The 16,657-nt window shown below is 48.6% G+C and overlaps 1 long non-coding RNA gene across 1 annotated transcript; it reads left to right on the forward strand.

Annotated features, from left to right (window-relative positions):
- The first annotated feature begins 1,970 nt into the window (after positions 1-1,970).
- LOC146758976 (uncharacterized) lies at positions 1,971-3,274 on the forward strand. Its single transcript, XR_014932925.1, has 2 exons — positions 1,971-2,158; positions 2,980-3,274. It is a non-coding gene; the product is annotated as an uncharacterized LOC146758976 (long non-coding RNA).
- The last annotated feature ends 13,383 nt before the right edge of the window (positions 3,275-16,657 follow it).

A 16,657-nucleotide genomic window follows, 5' to 3' on the forward strand; every position in this document is an offset into this window, starting at 1 on the left:
TCAGAGTCAATTTGGTAAAGCAGTTAACAGCAGCTGTGCTCCCCTTCCCAGCCCCTTAACAGGTACAATTTGCTTTTAACAAACAACCTCACTGAGGTCTCTGGCACCATGTTAACACAGTGGCATTCAACCCCTCTTACTGTTGTGTATTTAAATTGGGTGACAGAGGCAGGCAGAGGAAATCCACCATGAATTCTAAGGAGTGCACTTCAACAGCGTCTTTAAAAATAAAAGGGGGGGGTAGGGGGTAAAAGCTTTGTAAAAAGTAATAAATGAATTTGAGAGCAGATTTTGCCAGGTAATTGAGTCCTAAAACGCCCCAGCGTGGCATGGAGGAAGGTGGGAAGACACAGTAAACTTGGAGCCATGAGCAAGCAGGGCCCCTCCACAAAGAGCTCTGCAAAAAAAGCCGAGGGCTTTGACAGCCAAAGCAGCCTCAATGCATTTCGGATGCTTCACCCCCAGCAAGAGTGATAATGCAAGGCTGTACATCAGAAGAAAACATGAGCCGTGTGCTATCACACCAAGGTTACCCCAAAACCACAGGGTGTCCACTGCCAGCCCATAGGGCCCACTGACCCACAGCATCATTGGTTGTCAGGGAACAGGACACATAAGAAGCTTCCAGCCACCCCTCCGGCTGCCCCCTTCTCATTCCTCTTCACCCCAAAACACCTCTGTCCTCCCTGCACCCCAAAGGCAGATCTGCATCTCATGGGGCTTTTGGTTCCTGGTACTTTTACTAGAAGGACGAGTAACTAAAGTAGATTGAACGTACGCAATTATTACAGTGTAATCTGCTGGAAATGAAGTCAACCCAATCACCCAGCATCCTGCTTTCCTCTCATTTTTCAGACTTCAAGTAAGTGCTTCCCAAATTCCAGCTGAAGTTACAGTTACAATCAATAGCACGAGGGCTCTAAGCATAAGGCTCAATTAATGTGATGCCAGCGAGTGCTCCCTATAGATCTGAAGCCAATCAGAAAACAGACCAGCAGTGGCACAAACTACCAATGCTAGGAAAGACAAATGCACACTAAGGGGTTGCCAGCAGGGTAAATAAAACCTCAAAGCCTTGCAGGGCTGTGATCTGCTCCCACTGGTAGATGTGCCACTGATGACCACCAGGCCAGCATTTCACCCACCCCATGTGCAAAGAGACACCCAGCTCAGCCACCTTCAAGGTCCTGCCCTGCAGAGCTGCGGATGGGCCATACTTCTTCCCCTGCCTCTCCCTCCTGCTAGCAGCGAGCGCACTGTCAGCCAGGAAACAGATTGCTACATACGGCACAACCAAGGCTTGCGATGATTAGATCTATTAATACAGTGCATCTGATTCACCTCCAAGGCCCTGACGCTCGGTGACAAATAGAGACGGGCTTCCCTGCTTTGCCGAGCAGGGCCATGCGGTAACGACCTTCTTGCTGGTGGCTGACTAAGCTGGGACAGACATCAGCCAACCCAGGAGAGCCATATCCCACCTACACTGGGGAGATGCCCAAGGAAAAGCCCCAGACAGGGCTTCCAGCCTTCTAGCCCAGAATAGAAGGCTTAGAGCATGGGCAGCCCTTTATCATCCATCCTCATGGCCCTCCTGTGGACCCATCCAAAGGCTCCGCATCTCTTGTGTTCAGGGGCCCCAGCCCTGGATGCAGTACTCATAAAAGGGCCTCACAGGAGCAGAGCAGAGGTGGACAATCCCCCCCCTCCCCTGTGCCACCCCTCCATTGATGCAGCCCAAGATGCTATTGGCCTTCTGGGATGCAAGCACATACTTGTGTTGCTCTGTACTTCCTAAGCACCTCCCTTTAGTCATCTCTTGTCCACCACCTTGTGCACTCAAGGCAAAACTTGGACAGATAATGAGTTTCAGCATGTGTAAAGAAACAAAGCAAAACCTTCCCATTCCCTATCATGCCCTGTGACATAACTGCATACATCACACAGGCCCTACTAACCTCCTACTCCTCCATCCCTGCACTTTGCCCTCCTCCTGCGCTGCAGAGCTCGTGCTCTCCCTGTTGTGCCAGTGGCCAGAATAGAAAGCCCAGCCAGCTATTGGTGCCACAGACCTGACATCTTAGCAGGCACAGAGACATCTGCTCATCCACAGCCTGGAAGGATTTCTCCACAGGAAAAGCATATGGGCAAGTTAAAGGTGCTTAGTGTGGTCACTGACTTCTTAGAGTTAGAAAGGACCTTTAAAGGTCATCCAGCCCAACTCCCCTACAACCAATGGGGTTATCTACAGCTCCATCAGGTGCTCAGAGCCCATCCTGACCTCTCAGTCAGCTCATCCCTAGACAGAACAGCACAGTGAGCAGATAGATGCTGCTCTCTCCGCTCTGCAGGAGCCCAACACCTGCCCCCCCTTAGGGACAGGCTCAGTGCTCAAAGTTTCCCTCCTCTTCCATTGCTGGAGGGCCCTCAGCCCCAGCGTGGGGGGAGGGCTGCACATTAGACATATCCCCTCTGAATTGTTACACATTTCTGCTGTGTTCCTTAGACAGAGGACTTTGCTACCAGCGAGCGGGAGAGAAACTGCCATCTGGGACCGCATGTGCTTTCCAGACAGATGGCTGACTATTCTAGTCGTGTTTTATTTCCAGCAATGGTTCATACAGCAACAGCGCTAGTGTGAAAATGGGATGTGACAAGATGTGCGTTGCTTACACCTTCTGTAAAGTTCAGATAAAACCAAGACGTACAGAACGTTAAAAAAAAAGAGAGAAAAATCAATATAATTAGGTAATTAAGAGGAGCGAAAAACCTTGTTTCAATGCTGCATTGCGTTGACATATAGCACAGACTGTGTATATGTGTGATACGTAACATACAGCCGTATCTCTGCTCCTGCCTGCACACAGTGCAATACAAATGAAAGAATAAGCGTATATATTTATCCATTAAAACACATTTCCTTGTTCCAGCAAGTGTTTGAGACAATTACTGACAACCACCCACTGATTTACCCTTTAGACTGAAGCTCCATGGAGCCCCGCTGCGCTCGTGTGTCCTCATGTAGACTCAAAAGAAGGAAAGAGAAGGCAAGGACAGGATTCTAAACAAAAGCACACTGAGTGCCCCAAGGAAATGAATCAAGTTTGTAGGAGAGGCTGCTGGACTCACCCACCTGAGGCTGCTCCATCCATGCTGACCTGCTCTTCAGTCTCTAGAGCTGTGGGAACCCATTTCATCTTATGCCATGTGAGTTGATGTGGAACTGTGCTACTATTAAACCACAGCACTGTGGCTCTGGAAGGGCTGGCTAGCAGCTAGCAGAGGACACTGGTGTGTACATGGCCCAGGATCCTACACCAAGACATAGAGCCACACTTGTATAGAGTGGTTTGGGTTGGAAGGGACCTTTAAGGCCATCTAGTTCCAAATCCCTGCTATATGCAGGGATACTTCCCACCAGTCCAGGTTGCTCACAGCCCCATCCGGCCTGGCCTTGGATGCTGCCAGGGATGGGGCATCCACAACCTCTCTGGGCAACCTGTTCCTGTGTCTCCCCACCTCCACAGTGAAGAACTTCTTCCTGATATCCACTCCAAATCTACCCTCTTTCAGTTTAAAGCCATTTCCCCTTGTTCTGTCATTGCAGATAAACCAGAGGATGCAGAACAGGTAGAATCCAGCTCAGAAACAAGAGATGGGCTCAAACCTCTCACTGCAGGCAGAGATCCAAACCTGGTCAAACAGAAGTGAGAAACTTCTCCACCTCCAGACCCCCCTGTGACCCAATGCTGACTCAGCACACGATTTTTTTCAGCACCTTCGGGCCCCAAAGCTGCATGCAAAGGACACTGCATGGAAAGCAGAGTATGTTAGAGGAGTTTTGGCGATGGCTAACTCTATCTTTGTCACTTCGCAGCTTCCCGCGTGTCATTCAAACTGGAAACCTTCCATCCAGCTCCCCATTAGGTGTAGATGTGTTTTCACACTCCTGCCTAGCCAGGTACTTGCTGTACTGCGGATGGTTAATTACTTGAGGCTGAATCACAGCACTCAGCAGGGAGGATCTGAGCGAGCAGCGAAGGAAGGTTTGCTTCCCTGCCACATCTTTGCACCGGGCGGGTGGGCACACAGAAGAGCACAGGATTCACCAGGAATAAATTCAGAGCAGAACATCAGTAAATCTCCCAGCCTGGCCATCGGGGTGGGAGTTTCGGTTAGCCCCCCCCCACCCCCTTCTTCCCCACAACAGGGAAATTCTGCTCTTTCCATGGGGGGTGGGAAGTGGCGCAGGGCTGCATTGAAATGTAAATTCACTCAAATTATTAAGCACAAGAGAGCAGCTCCTGCCAGCCCTTTGTTCCGCAGTCAGAATGTGTAATCTAGAAGAATAAATATAGTCAGATATCAGCTAAACAAAGAGACCCGGGGCCATGCATATTCAGCGACCCTCTCCCCCAGGATGTCCCTTCCCCCTTTACCAGGGAGGCTCTTTCTGCAGTCAACTATTGTAGATCAAAATGCTCTCATTAACCAGGGCTGAGATGAAAACCTCTCGCTGTCTCGCAACTGAGGGTGAGGTCCTTTATTTCCCTTCGGGAAAGAACATCTCCTTTGCTCTTGGTTTTCTCCTCCCCTTCCTTTTCCATCCTGGAGGACAACGTGGGGATACCCCTGGAGCGATGCTTCCATTACAGAATCGATTGAGTTGGAAGGGAGTCCCAAACCGGTCCAACTCCCCTGCAATGTACAGAGACGCCTACAGGATGCCCACCAGACAGGTGGGGTTGCTGCATCCACTAGGAAACGTATTGCATGAGAACAGCCAGCCTAGAGAGCTGAGAAACCCCACTCCACAGAGGAGGGCAAAGCATTGCTCATTGGTCCCTCCCAAACATACAGGAGCAAGACTGAGAATCAAGTAGCCTTTCATACAAATAGGCTATCATACCAGGAAGAGCCTCCTGCCATCAACCTCCCACCAAACAAAAGCCCAGCAGACCCTCCCAGGCACAGCCCTGCTCTCTTGGGTAAGCAGAGAGCACAGGAGGAAAAAGCAGCAGGGTGACACGAAGGCAGAGCTGCTCATCTCCTGCAGCAAGGGGCCCTGCAGCCCTGTGGGCTCCAGCCACCTTTGCAGAGCTTCCAGCTCCCTCTCTGTGCTACAAGGACTCGAGCTATCTGCTTCCCCCAGTGCCTAGCCATATGAGAGCAGGCAATGGCACCAGCTTGAAGCCCTGCTGGGAACTGGGTGGGAAAGAGCAGCCCAGTAGCAGCAGCAGGGAGTGGGACATGAAGCAGGCAGCCAAGGGCTGGATTTGCACCAAGCTCCAAGGAAAGGTGGCTGAAAGCAAAGCAGGCATAGGGCACAGAGAGGTTCGTTACCTACACATGGCTTCTCCATCTCCAGTGCTGTCAGTCTCATATCTGTCCCTACTGCAAAAGATTTAAAGATGAGATGGAGAGAGAAAGGAAAAAGAAAAAAAAATAAAAATCAATTTGGCTGTTTTTGAGTTATATGAATATAATAAACCCTGAGTGTCCTGCTTTTGGATGCAGTTTGTGCTTCCAATAACTCAGCAACACATTCATTAAACAAAGAGAGGTAAAAGCAGCAAGCCATTAAAAATAAAGCACCAGGAGAGGGAAGGAAGGCCGTGCAAGCTGTAAATATCTTTGACTCTTTTTCCAACCTCCATTTTCTTATCCCTGCTCATTCACTAATTGACCCCAGGATCCTGCTTCTCAGAACTGCTTCCATCACTGCAGGCTGCGGTTAAAGGATAAAGCACAGCAAAGCCCTCTCTAAATGCAAAATAAACACATTCTGCAGCCCTCCTCATTCACCACCCCAGTGCTGTGATGCACCACTCCCTGCAAAGGGCTACCAAAACCACAAGAGCAAAGATCAGGTGTTTCACATGAGGAAAAAGTGCTTCCCGTTTTAATTTACACACTCTGCACTGCTCCCCTGTGCATAACTAAGAAATGCTTGTCTGCTGCTATTTCAGCTTCAGTGCAAGAAGTCTTCCCAGAGCCACAAAGACAGATTCTCACCCAGATGGAGGCATTCTGACCACTGCTCCTTCTCCTGATCCAGACAGGGCATCACTGGGGAGCAGGCATTACAGCCTCACATGCTGGAGTGGATGCCCTGCTCCACGAGCACCCACAGATTTCAGTGCTGTGCTGAATTCCAGGATCCCAAATTCCCAGGGAGGTTGTCTCTGAATCTGTCGAACCCTCATCCACTTTGACCTCTAGCATCAAGGGCTTAATGCACAAACCTCCAATGACATGTCAGTATGGTGATACAAAAGAAAGCACTTGGCTGGCTCACCCTCCCCCCCACAGAAGTCTCCCTAATGACTGGGACAGATCTCATGCTGAAGTGGAAAAAACTGGATACTCAGCAGGAGGCTCGAGTCACTCTCCACAGCACCTGGCTTTCCTTTGGAATTCATCTTCTACATGGCCTCATTATTTCTTTGCAATGTTAGAAGCCCTCTTGGAGCATCACACGATAAGACAACTAAACAGCAAATGAGATTCCCCTCGCTTTCCCTCTAATCAGGATAAAATCCTTGCTGAAGGAGGCAGCCTGAAGCTTGGGAAGGGTGCAAGTCTTTCTGCCCCAAAACCAAAGCAGCAGTGAGATCCCTCTCTTCTTCCTTGCCTGCAGGCACTCAGATTGCCATGTCGCCTTTCCATGGGATTTACAAGTGCAGACTTCTCATGCTCTTAATCCCTCCCCAAAGCTCACAGCATATGGCACTTTTGAAAGAAATTGGGCTAAGACCATAAAGGCTGTTAGAGGAATTTTGCTAAATACTGGATGTACAAGAAAGAAGTCACAGGAGAGGGATAGCCTGGGGATGTTGCAACATCCCCTCACAGGGCCCGGAGAGTAGAAAGCAGGGCCAGCAGCCTTGATTCAGGACTTGCCATGTGCCTATTTGCACCCACACCCAGTCCCTGCTAATGCTGAGCAGCAGGATGAAGAGATGGAACACGCTGCTAAAACACACCCAGGGATGATGCATCTCTGGGATTCCCGGGGTCAGTGGGGAACTGCCTGTCTCAGGTGCAGCTCAGCACAATCCGGCCCAAAGAAGGCAAAAAACCCACACCTTTAAAAGCAGAGACCTCTAAAAGTCACCCTACAGTTGGTCAAGATACTGCCCTCAGCCAGCCAATACCCATCCATGCATCCAGCAGACAATGGACACAACGGTTCTTTGGGTTAAACACAGCTTAAGCAGCCAGTTTACGAGCAGCAGTGCCCTCCATACAGCATCCTACTGCAGGGAGGGCCACCAGCTTCCAGCCATAAGTCAGCCTGTTGTACCAAAGAAAGGTGCCTCCTCCTCCTGATGACCACAGCTAATCTCTCACTGGCTCATCAGTGAATATTAATTCCTATTGACACGCAGCTGACTTGCAAGTCAACTGGATCATTAACTCAGACCTTTCGGGTAGCAACACTGCAGGATGCTGCATATTATTGAAGATGCCACCCTGCTCCCTACACAACCCAACATAGAGCTCCATACTAACCTGGGTAACAGCATCCATGACAGCCACACTGCACTGCCAGCAGCAGGGGGTTGCCAAAATAACCACATCACATTGATCTAGCCCTATGGTACGCTATTTATTCCCCACCTGCACCAGAATAGCAGGACTAATGAAAGACCTCATTCTGCCAATACAAACATTAATTCTACAAGTCCAGTCAAAAGACTAAGATTACATAAGTAAGGATTTGTGGCTCCCCTGAGAACAGACTGCAGATTTTGGGGGAGTGAACGGATCCATATTTATCTACAACATCAGAAGGCTCCCATCTTGTCTGTTTCACATCTATTATTAATAAGTATTGGCTATAGTAAATCGATTGAGAACATGTGGCTGCACATCAGTATGCTGTGAATACTGAATCAAAGGGTGTGTATGGGAGGGAGGGAAGGGGGGGGGGTGCACAATTTGCTTCCTAAGCTCTTGCTGCCATGCATGTCCCACCTGGCCAAGCCCAGGCAGCAGGATGGCTTTAGCATTCTCCTGAAGAAGAGAACAAGTGTCCATCATCGCTGCTGGATGCTCTCATTTGCTTTTCCTCTAGAGAGAAGCAATTTAATTAAAAGCCAAGGTATTTTCAAGCAGTAAGGAATGCTGACATAAGATGCTAATTTACCTGCGCTACTTGCTGCAGACAAATTATGACCTATGGGATATTACAGAGATTCAGAAAGGGAACCGAGCATTTTTAAGCCAACTTGGAGTGGAACAGAGACAGCTGTTTGTACCCCAACACTGAAAAACACTGCACGGCCCACCTGAATGCAGCCAGTGGGCTCTGCTCCCATCTGTGCTCCTTTCCTGCAGCATCTTCATTTCATAAGGAGTGCTGCCCAAGAGCACGTCTCATTCTGCCCCACTTCATTCTTCCCAGCTCGCAGGCAGAAGGGAGATCCCATCACCTATAAGACCATGACTCTTTCACCCTTACACCAGCACAGCTCTTCCTCCAGCTGCACCTGTTCAGCCTCTCATTTGCCAGACTCTACACAGTCCATGATCTTGGGAGAACAATCTTTTTCTTTAAGGAAATAAACCCGAACTATTAACGGACCAGGTTAAGAGAGGGACACAATGGAGAGAAAGTGGTTCTGGAATAAAAAAGAAGGGCTCTCCATTTCCAGTTCAACAGCGACCTCTGGTCTCAGCGGGCTGAAGCACACATCGCTTCCCAGCTCCGCTCGGGGACCCTTTAAAATGGATCGCTTCGGTCTGTTTTATCCAGGGGGAATAAGGACACATCCTTCACACGCAGGCAACCGCCGTGACCTTCAAATCTCATCAGATGGAGCTAAGGGCTTCGCAGCCCAAACCGTTGTTTAAGCAGCCCAGGATTTACCTTCTCCAACTTCACTGATATTTAACCAGATGCCAAGAGAGACAAGGACACCTGGCTTCTAAATGGATTGTTTTCAACATACCCCAAGAGGGAATATAGATATATGTGCACTCACACATGCGAGACTCGCATGGAAACTCTTAAACAGAGCCATAGAACCAAGACAAACAGAAAGATGGATGTACTACTAAACACACCAACTGCCCCCGAAGGCGAGGGGAGCTAACAAGTGCCGTATGAGAGTTGCAAGGCAGCGGTGCAGTGCTCAGATAGCGCACAGCATATCTGTCTGAACTGTCAGGAGCACAGAAGTGCTTTCAAAACATCAAGGCTGAAAGACCTGTCTCAACACAGGGCATCCATAGCTACCTCTGCTGCTCTCAGCTCACGTTCCCAGATTGCACGTTATGGGATGTCCAGGACTCTTCTTGATAACCCATAAAGCATCAAGCCAGATCACAGCCCTCAGCTACCACAGAGCATCCTTCCAGAGAGCTCCATAGGAAACCACATGGCAATACCTACAGCTAGGGCTGCAAAAGCCAACTGAGTGCTCACTTTGATCCACATGGTCCTTAGGAAGCTGGCCTGCTGCAGGGCACCTCCAGGTGACCCCTGCCTTGGAATGAAGCTCAGCAAGCAGGGGCTGAGGCTTCTTGCCTCTTCCGTAAGAATCAGCAGGAGGAGCTTTTCCCTTGCTGGGATGCACCCCTTCATCTCAGCACACCCATATGCAGCCGTACATCTACACCAACCACTCAGATGCTGCAGTGCTCAAGAAGAAAAACGACTGCTCCAAAAAGCCACCAGCATTTGAAGGTCTGTTTCAGGTGAAACTAATGCTGCAAAGTGGCAATCTCACACCTCACAAGCTCCAGAGCCGTTTCAAGCACCAAAGGATATAAATAACACAGCACATATCCTAACAGCGTCAGAGCAAACAGCTTTTAGGGCTTCCAGTGACCTCTAGAAGGCTCCACTCCCCCCTTTTTTATGCACAGACACACAGGATGTTGCTAAGTCACCGTAGAGCTCCTCAAAAAAGCCACAAGGACAATGAAGATCAGAGGGAACTTTGCTTAAGACAGATCTATTAAGCAGCTATAAAGTTACTGCTGACAAGAGTGTCCTTTCACAAGGTTTATTGTCTGCTCTGATATGGAAGGGATTGTGCAGAACTATGGCCAAACCAGCATCCCACCAGCAAACCAGCAAACTTAGGGTCCAGAGACCAGACAAGGACATAGATTCACAGCAGGTGAATCCCAGTCGTTTGAGTTGGAGGGGACCCTTCAAGGCCATCTGATCCCACTCCCTGCACTGAGCAGGGACACCCCCAGCTCCATCAGTGCTCACTGCCCATCCAGCCTGACCTTGGCTGCCTGCAGGGATGGCACCCACAGCTCTCTGGGCAACCACTGCCTCACTGCTTTTATTGGAATTAACTACTTGCTTACATCCAATCTAAATGTCCCCCCTTTTAGTTTGAAACCATATCCCCTCATCCTATCACAGCAGGCTCTGCTAAAGACTCTGTCCCCATCCTTCTTACAGCCGCCCTTTAGATAAGGGAATGCCACTCCCACGTTTCCCTGGAGCCTTCTCCTCTCCATGCTGAACAGTCCCAGCTCTCAGCCCATCCTCATAGGGAGCTGCTCCATCCCTTGGATCATTTTCATGGCCCTTCTCTGGATGTGCTCCAACAGGTTCACGTCCACGAGGCTGCAAGTCAGCTAATAACACACTGATTATTCCACTTGTGTTCATATTTATTACTGCCTGAAGATGTTAGACAAACAAGGTCTCTATGGCTAGATACATCACTAAAAACAAGGATTCAAGCTCTTCTTCCCTAGTTTACCTAAGAGACCAGGTTTGCCACCACCTCCCCCAAAGCAGACCATACAAACAGCACGCAGCATTGCAAAGCTCAGTATCCCATCAGCCTGTCTCAGCTCTGCCATTGAGATAACATGCTCTGCTGCACTAAAACACAGGAGCTTTGCAGGGCAGCGGTGCCCTTGTCTCCACGGCCCTCGCCATCTCTAATGGGGACAAGTTTAGGCACATTAGCATCCATTCAATTTCCAGCGCTCAGACTTTCATAACTCTTCCCATTTTGTCACCCTTAATATTTATAAGGCAGCTAAGAAATGATGGATTTTCCTCCAGACCCCTTGTCATTCACCGCTGCTTATCTCCCGCGTGTAGGGGGGCGATCAGCGGATTTATAGCAACCCATAAAAGTTGTTACCAAAAGTACAGTTTTCTTTTTGTCTGCGATAATTTCTAATAACTCTTATGCCTGATAGCAATTACTGACAAAAGTCAGCCGCTGTTAATGGAGTTTATCTCAGTTCATCATATCTCCTTTGTATGTGGAAGCATTTTGACAAGCCTGGGGTTAATTAAAACCAAGAAGACAATAAAATACACCTAATCAAACATTACAGGTACAGAAATCAATTAGCAGATTTATGGCACTTCGGAGCCTTCTATAACACACCAAATTCAAAGAAACTGTCAGATCCATCCCCCCAAGACAGTGTAATTGAATTTCTAATTGAAACTATTTTTCAATAGGTAACGCGAGCCGCAAAGTTTGATTTGCATTAAAGTGGCATCTGCAGAGGACAGAGAAATCTAATGGAAGAAAAAAATACCCAAAGAAATCCCATGCTGCTCCCATTATTTCCAGTAGTAATAATTATTATTGTTATTTGCATAGTTTCAACGTTGCAGGAGCCCTTTAGAATCAATAGGGCAGCCAACTCTGGGATAAGACAGACCTAAACACCAATGTTCTTGTAGAAGGAGTTGGTTCAGAGGAGGAAGAGCACAAAGGAGGGTTAATCTGCCTGCAGCAGGGAGGTGGAAGAGCCCAGCTCACTGCCCAACCTGGGTGGGAGATTCCTATGCAGCACTGCTTTACTTGGACAAGAATGGACAAGGGGTGGCTGCTAACAGAAAGCATGGATTTACCACAAGCGGGTTGTGTCCCATCAACTTGCCTGCCTTTCATCCTGCAACAAATGGTGATATGGAGGATGAGGTAGAAAACACAGCCATATCTTGATTTCAGATGCACATTGCTTCACAAGAGTCAGGAAGAGAATCCAAGCAGAGATAGATGCAGGAAGCAGCCCAGGTCCAAGAGATGCTCTCCCTTTGTTAGCTTGCCCTTAAATGAGCCTAGGGGGCTTCCCCCTGGGTCCACCCCCTTCTGGTTCTGTGGGGAGCACTGGTGCAAACATTCTACTTGTACTTGCTGGGCCAGCCACAGCCCCTCACGTGGTGCTCAATCACCAGCTTAAGCCCTGACCCAACAGCTCCCTACAACTGCCAAAGACAACATTTTATCTGGATATCACTCAGCGTGAAATTAAATCCTGATGCATTTGAGAACCAGTCCATGGAGAGGTGATTAATTCTATCAGATGATCTGGAGGTAACCCCAGTCCCTTCTTCTCCATAAAGGCAGCTTTTAGCCTGAATTTCATCTTATTGACTTCCAACCATTCCTTCAGTTCATCTAGATCACCTGAGCTCAAAGTCTGACCCACAGGCTGGGGGTGAACTGGCCCCTATCAGGGTCCTCAAACACATTCCATGTGAACTGCTGAGTCCCAGCCTGAACCACTGACTGAGCACCTGGGGAAACAACCCAGTCAGCCCTGGGAGCACAGGTGAAGGCAATGCAGCTGGGTGACTGCAAGGGGTGAAGCTTGGCTCCACCTCCCTTAGACCTTATTTAAGGGCTGACTGCCATAGGAGAAGGATCTCTTTCTGGATATCCCTCCTTGGTGAAGCTTTCCCCTGCAAACCTGGAATCTTCTGATATGGGTGAGCAATCTTCTTCCTTTCCCTTATAGCACCTTTCTGTCATCACATCTCTGTTGTAACACCTTTCCCATTGCATTGGTCTGTCCATTTGCTACACACACGAAGCTACACATTCCTATACAAGGCAAGGCACTCAGAGCAGCACTCAGCACAGGTACTTTGAGAACAGTTCTTCCTATGCTCCCTCCCTGCAGGGGCATCCCTCAAGGGTAACACCAACACCCACCCAGCAGTTACCAACCTGGGGAATCGCCATGAGCGACCTCTGCTCAAAGGAACAAGTCTGAGAGCACTCTCCCATCCCATCCATAGCTCAGTCCCCCCTTTCCAGCAGCACAGACCCCTTGAGCCCCCAGTAGACCTTCCCACACCCAGAGCCCCATACACTAACCCAGACAAAAGAACTTGTCTTCACTCCCCACCCCCCTATCTCAAAACCATCTGATGGCAGCCTGGGAGTGCCAGCATGGCACACACCAACCAGCTGACTCATCTTTCCTGATGCAGGACAGCTCAGCCAGAGCTAACACGTGCTCCACAATATGTTCGCTGCTGTTTTAAACCAGCAGATTACACCAGTGCCCCATTCAGAAGATGTCAGGCTGTGTTGGCACACGCTCACAATGTCTTTTTACTCAGTTATTTTCCCCCTCTCAGCCCAAATGTTCCCCTGCCAGCATTCTGGCCAGCCACCACAAGCTAATCCCTTCCCTGCTTAAGCCTGCATACAACACAAGGCAGATTTCTCCCTTCTGTTTCAGCTTTTCACCCAGCTACAGGAAGATGTGCATAAAGAACTTTCCTAACAGCAGCTGCAAATACACCTGTCTCCTCTGCATTTCCCCTTCTGAAGTCTGCATCCTCTGACATCTTTGCAGCTCTTGTTCCGCAGCAATAGATAAGAGAGCTCCACAATCTTGCTCTGCAATGGCAATCAGGAGGTTCAAAAGATTCCCCCCCTCCTCCCCATCTTTCTACATTAAAGAGGAAAAAGAGGCCTGAATTGGAGTTGAGCAGCACACAAACGTTACTCGTGTCATTGACACCAAGCAAATGGGAGCCGTGAATAAGGAAACGTTCGGAATGAACACAAGGAGCATTGTTTGCATATCAGAAAAATTAATCTACATAGCCAAGTGTAAGAGCCTGCAATTCAGAAAGCAAAGAATTAGGACAGCCCAGCTGAGAATAATTTTCTAGCCAGTTAATTTAATTGCATAAATCATTCCTTTGTTAGCAATAAAGAGATATAATTAAAATGAGATTGCTTCTCATTTCTATTCTCTGGAAACTAAAGGAATTGATTTTGGGGGAAAGCATTCTTCCAAATACCAGATCGGCAAATTACATTTACCTTTGTAGAAAGGCTAAATTATTTCGCGCTAATATCATGGAGGGTTTAATTAATTATAGATCTGCCATATGATCTTAAAGAAATAATTTACTTAATGCCCACGGAACAGAAGCCAGTAAGCGCGTATCCCTCTGATAGATGGCGTGCAGAGCTTTACAAACAGGTCAGGAGTTGAACAGGTGGCTGTTAGGAAGGAGAGGAGGTGGGAGACGTGGGGGTGGCTCAGTAAGAGGTGATGGTTTAAGCACTGCTTCCTATCTGCTCACATATACATGGCCTACTGGTTTTTAACCAGTCGTTGCCATCAGATGGGAGCTCTGAGATGCTGCCATCAGCTTAGCACCACATCCTGCTTGCAAATTCATCAGCCGGCCACAGTAACATCAAGCTCATGGCAATAGTACTGGCTTGTACCAACACCCTGCATCGCACCCAGCTCCTGTGGGTGCTCATTCCCTTTAACTGAGGCCCTGCTAGATGCAAAGTGAAGTCAGGATGTATTGATGAACCCTCCAAACACCTACAGGAACCTTCAGGCAGTGGCAGAGCACTCATTGCTGGGGGAAGGATGCAAGGAAGGGCTGCAGGCAAGCTGAGAAAGGAGACTGCTTTGCACGCAAGAGTTAAACAGCACATAGATTACATCTCATCATTTGAGATTTCCAGGAAAAGTATTGCATTGCTATGGAAACCTCAACATAAACTGGGTTTTCCCTGCTTTTGTTTGCAGGGACTTTATTTCCCACAAACACTGGCCTCCTTTCTGGGCTTCATCCAAGGAGAAACCACATCTACAACCTCCCTTCTCCCAGCGTGAGGGATGTGAATCCAGCCCATTGTGTTTTAGCATCTGCAAGGACCCATCTCACTTTGGGCACTGCAGGTGCTGCCTCCCAAGTTGCAATGACTCTGCCCTGAAGTTTCCCCATATAGAAAACAGGATCAAACTTAACAAACAACATACAATCCCTAGAAGCGGGCTTAGCATTTGCAGTAGGGTCAGGCAACTGCATCAAAGCAAGGAATGCAAGGTTGGGTGGGTTCTTATCAAGGGAAATACCTGGTGAGAAGCCAGCATTGCCAGCACAGACTTGCATAGAATTGCAGAGGCAGTGAAATCAGTGACAGCTTAGAAGGGCCACTGAAACTTACCTGTCATTCTGCCCCTTTTGAGCTGTCAGCACTTGATGGCAAAGACCATCTCAGACCATTATAGCTACACAACACAGTGAGCCAACCCTGATTCGGGTTCATGGGCACCCACAGAAGCAGAAATGACATCAGGTGGTAAACAAAGCATGGGGGAGCCTGATCCAATCCCCCAAATCACACAAGAGCTGAAAACTTGGTCTCTACTTTGCGAGACATCAGTACAGACCCTAAAAAGTAATGGGATTTCCCCGTTTAAGCTCTAGAAAGCGATGCGGGTCTTCCCACAGAGCTTTATTTAGGTCCTTTCTCCAGGCCAGCTCTTTTTTCGGCAGCAGAAAGGGCCAATCCTCAGACACAAGCACCGTCCTTACCCACTTAGTGCATCACACAGCTGTAGTCCCTGAGACTGAACTCCCTGCACCGACAGCGCCACCACGCGGCCGAGACCTGAGAGCAGCCTGTCAGTAGCTACAGGGGCTGTAAGAAAGATGGGATGGACTCTTTAGGGTCTGCTGCGATGGGACAGGGGGAAATGGTGTCAAACTAAAGGAGCGGAGATTTAGGCTGGATATAAGGAGGAAGTTTATTACAACAGGGACAGTGAGGCAGTGGCACAGGCTGCCTAGAGAGCTGTGGGAACCCCATCCTTGCAGAAATGCAGAAAGACAAGGTCAGGCTGGATGGGCTGTGAGCACTGATGGAGCTGAGGGTGTCCCTGCTCAGTGCAGAGCAGTGGGACCAAATGGCCTCGAAGGGTCTACATAGGTCCCACTGCACTAAGTCTAACCCGTCTAGTTTCTTCTGGCAGCTTCACAATAATTTTCTGTCTATTTATTTGCTTATTTTAAAAGACTAGTGTGGAATTAAGGAGTTCTGCAGGCTTGATTTAGGCCTCGGCAGAAGGTTATAGGCATTCAGACAGATATACTGCAAAAAGAAACAAGCAAAAAAGATCTTTGAATGTCACTGCCCTCTTGAGGGAGATTGAGCTGTAGTGCCTTAGCAAAGCCATTCTTCCTCCACTGCTATTCAGGTCACTCTAGAACTGCCCCCCCTCCCACCACTGCCTTGCTGTATGGTTCAAGATGAGTATTAGCTCTGGAAAGGCAGCAAGTAGCTCCACAGCTGGGAATCACTTATCTCTGGATAAAGAATAGCTTTGGTTATGTTTTGCTTATAGGTACTTTGGGTACAACTAGACAAGCCCCTCTGAAGGCACAAGAGCCTACTGGAAATACATAAACCTGTCCCTGGAAACCAGTAGTTTTGTTTCTCCATGAGTTGCAGCCTTTTATTTTACTCAACAGCTGCTGTCAGGAAACCTCTGAGAGCAAAAACCAGAACCTTGCAGTTACTTTGCCCTGCATGTTCCTAATCTCTGGGCTATACAGGCCTATACATAGCATGGTACAGCATGGGTTTTTAACCTTTTG

This window comes from Coturnix japonica, chromosome 11, assembly GCF_054131305.1.
Source record: "Coturnix japonica strain WE chromosome 11, WE-NBRP24, whole genome shotgun sequence".
NCBI lineage: Eukaryota > Metazoa > Chordata > Aves > Galliformes > Phasianidae > Coturnix > Coturnix japonica.